Source organism: Phocoena phocoena, chromosome 4 (genome assembly GCF_963924675.1).
Source record: "Phocoena phocoena chromosome 4, mPhoPho1.1, whole genome shotgun sequence".
In the NCBI taxonomy this organism is placed as follows: Eukaryota; Metazoa; Chordata; class Mammalia; order Artiodactyla; family Phocoenidae; genus Phocoena; species Phocoena phocoena.
Window position 1 is genome coordinate 93,331,564 of NC_089222.1, and position 4,194 is coordinate 93,335,757.

A 4,194-nucleotide genomic window follows, 5' to 3' on the forward strand; every position below is an offset into this window, starting at 1 on the left:
CATCATGTTCCAGGCAGAAAGCAATGGAAAATGCAAGTGGCAAAAGTGCTTTATCCTAGCAAGATTTGCCATTTTATTTAGGAAGGAATCCTTCCCTTAGGGTCTTCTCCTACATCTAGTCTAGTACTGGGTTGCAAAGCCACTTCCAACTGCCAGGGAGTCTGTCTTTAGCTGGACACATTATTACCTTAAACAAAAATCAGAGTTCTCTGAAAGAGAAGGGTTCAAATGGTGTATTGTGTTTCTTAAGAGCCATATTTAACATTTTGACAATTTCATATTAAATTTTGTATTTAAAGTTAAGACAAAAGCATGCAGTGAAGGGCTTCCCTGGTGGCGCAGTGGTTGAGAGTTAGCCTGCCGAGGCAGGGGACACGGGTTCGTGCCCCGGTTCGCGAAGATCCCACATGCCGCGGAGCGGCTGCGCCCGTGAGCCATGGCCGCTGAGCCTGCACGTCCGGAGCCTGTGCTCTGCAATGGGAGAGGCCACAACAGTGAGAGGCCCGCGTACCGCAAAAAAAAAAAAAAAAAAAAGCATGCAGCGAAATCTTTCCAAATGAGAATAATTTACCTTGACTTCTCCTAGGTATTTGCAAGTGTATTGCAAAGTTGTCTTTTAATATGTTATATGGTTTTCCGAAATAATTTATTGCCATTTTTTAAACTCTTCTGAAAAAGCTAATATAATGAAGATGGAACTTAGATTCTATGAAAACTTATTTTTGGTTTCCAGATAGGTTATTAAGTCAGTCCTGAAATGGATTTTATTGCTTTGAATAGTATTTTCAATTTTTATCAAAATCCTTTGTATTTATATATCTTAGGCTGTATATTTTGAAGAACCTGCCATATTCTGATTGCTTACAATTCAATATGTGCCGAAATGTTCACAGTGTAGTAAATTAGTATGCAAATAGAAAAGATAATAGCTGATTCACTTTGTTATAAAGCAGAAACTAACACACCATTGTAAAGCAATTATACTCCAATAAAGATGTTTTAAAAAAAAAGATACACATTATTATTTTATAATTCCATTTTCGTTGCCTTCTTTAGCCTGCTTTTTTCCTGTTTTATTCTAGAAAATAAGAGTGAACAAGTTAGGCTTATATGTCCTGTGAAATTCTGGAAAACAGAATTGGATGAAGATGTTGCAGGACTGTATGCTGAAATTTATAAAGAAGATGCAGCTTTGAGATAATCTCTGAGTTTAGGGTGTATGTCAAAATAGGCCTTATCATTATTGTTGATTGTGACCTAACTACACACAGAGGTCCGGTCTAATTACCCCTTACATCTGGTCAAGAGGTTTGTGTTTCACCTCATCTTGACTCTGGAGTCTTGGTTTAGACTTTAAGAAGGCTTCTTTGAATACATATAAAAAATAAAACCAGAGAGGAGAATTTTCTGATCAATAAGAAGTAGTGCTTCATTTCTGCTTTATTCACTGAGGATTATTTCTTTCTTGAAAATATACAAATTGGCATTAACTAGCTCCAGGTAAAGGCTCAAAAAAATTGTAATTATTTTTGATTCATGTTTGATTATTCTTAAGTAGTAGGAAAAGTATATTTTCAGTGATTAGCTGCCTGTTTTTAGGTTCAGTTCTTTATAGATGCTCACAAAGATTTTTTTCTCATAACTAATACTTAAATATTCTTTGTTAGCTTGGGTAAGAACTTAATCTTAGAACTATGAGAAAGTAAAAGTAAAGTTAAAGTAACAAGTAAAATTTCAAACTTGGTCATTTTACTCAACTTAAGTTCTCCCTTGTTTCCACTGAATATTATTACCGTGTATTGCTCTACATTTAAGTAGACTAAAATGTGTTCTTATTAATGATCCTTAGTTTTCCTACATGTTTTTACATGCGTTAACAATAGAAAGATAATAATACCATTTATTAAGTATTTTCAGTATGTCAAGTCTTATATTAAGTACTTCACATAAACTATCTCATTTAATTCTCACAGCAGCTCCATGTAGTAAGTACCATTATTAAACACATTTTCCAGAAAAAGAAAACCAAGGCTGAGAGGACTAAAACAACTTGACCAAGGCCACAGTTTACAAGAATTAGAGTCAGGATTTTAACACAAGTGAAAAACCTATAAAGTTTACCTCTAATCAATCTAATTTAATAATAAAATCTACATGAGGTCAGGAGAGGTGAGTGATGAGAAATGTGGCTAATAATTTTGAAATTATCTCCATCTGTTGATATGTGAACTATATTATGAAAGTTTTGCTTAATCCTAATCTTAAAAAGAAAAAAAGAACCTAAAGGAAATGATTATGACAGGGATAAGGGTGCTTGGTTTTTGAATCATGTAGATAGATAATGCTGTCTCCAATGATATCAGATTTTAATCAAAGTTTCCACTAAGGTACTTGAATTCTAAGAAAAATCAGGGAAATGTGCATAATAGAAGCTCTTCATCAGGTATGAATGTGTATTCCTATAGACTAATACATTTTAATGATCAGGTGACTTTTGGAGTACTCTGAATTCTGGAAGCAGAGTAAGACAGAAGGAAAGGAAGTAGCATAGAGATGATCTGTAGGAATTCTACAGGCTTAAAGAGAAGTTGTTTTATTTGCTGATTCTCAGAAGTCCGGATATCGTCCCATCAGATTCTAAGACTAGTTCTAAGACATAACATCTTGGTGTAACCTTGTGTTCTGTGATGTTTGCAAGGGCAGCTGCTTCAGCATCCTTCATTTTAGGTAGGTAGCTTAAGCTGGTACTAAGGCAGCTCTAATACCAATAACCTTTTTTTTTTTTTTTTTTGTGGTACGCGGGCCTCTCACTGTTGTGGCCTCTCCCGTTGCGGAGCACAGGCTCCGGACGCGCAGGCTCAGCGGCCATGGCTCACGGGCCCAGCCACTCCACGGCATGTGGGATCTTCCCGGACCGGGGCACGAACCCGTGTCCTCTGCATAGGCAGGCGGACTCTCAACCACTGCACCACCAGGGAAGCCCACCAATAACTTTTGTTGTAGACCTTACCCTGGGGAAACATTTAATTTTGTAGATGTTTGGATTCTTTTCTCATGTTACTGAAAGAGTGGAAAACTGGAAACTTCATTCCTTGGGTTGTTTGCCCAGACTAGGAACCAGGACATTAAATTCAGTCCCCTTTTGACTGAAATGCCTTATCTCTGACTTCTGTTCTTCTAAATTGGGATTTGCTGATCTGTGAATGTCACAGCATGAAATATGAAACAGATTTACTGCAGAAAGATTGGAGACTGATTTCACATTTTCTAGGTGTTGAAAAATAAAGGGGGAGACTAGCAAGGATGTATGGTAAAAAAAAGTATTTTTCAACGTGATTTAAAGTTTGCATATATATAATTTTTTTACTTTTAAGTAATTTGAAAGGAAGTTAAAGTAAATAGAACTTGAAGTAAAGGAAGTTAAAGTAAAGCAACTAGGGGAAAAAAGGCACCTTAGAGCAAGAACTGAGAAGAAAAGATTTTTGAGTTCTACATTGGATATGGCTGGGTTACTTTACTTGGAAATACCAGTTTATGTTGAGTTAAAGAATGAACTAGTGAGAAATAACTGAATTTATTTAAATTTGAGTTTATTTAAAAATTAAGTTCATTTAACTTTTTTCCATAAGTGTCTATATATTGCTTAGGAGGTCAGTAGAATTGAGTGTAGTCATGATTGTGCTGTTCAATAAAGTAGCCATTAGCCACATAGGGCATTTGTTTGAATTTTAACGTAATTAATTTGAAAATGTAATGAAAATGTGCTCAACATCATTAATCATCAGGGGAAATGCAAATCAATACCACAATGAGCTATCACCTCACACCTGTCAGAACAGATATTATTAAAAAGACAAGAAATAACAAGTGTTGGTAAGGATGTGGAGAAAATGGAACCCTCGTGCACTGTTGGTGGGAATGTAAATTGGTGCCGATAGAAATATCATATGATCCAGCAATTCCACTTTTGAGTATTTATCCAAAATAAATAAAAACACTAACTTGAAAAGATATCTGCACTCCCATGTTCATTGCAGCATTGTTTACAGCAGCCAAGGCATGGAAGCAATCTAAGTGTCCGCTGATGGGTGAATGAATAAAAAAGATGTGATATATATAAACAAGGGACTATTATACAGCCTGTAAAGAATGGCACCTTGCCACTTGCAACAACGTGGGTGGACCCTGGGAGCA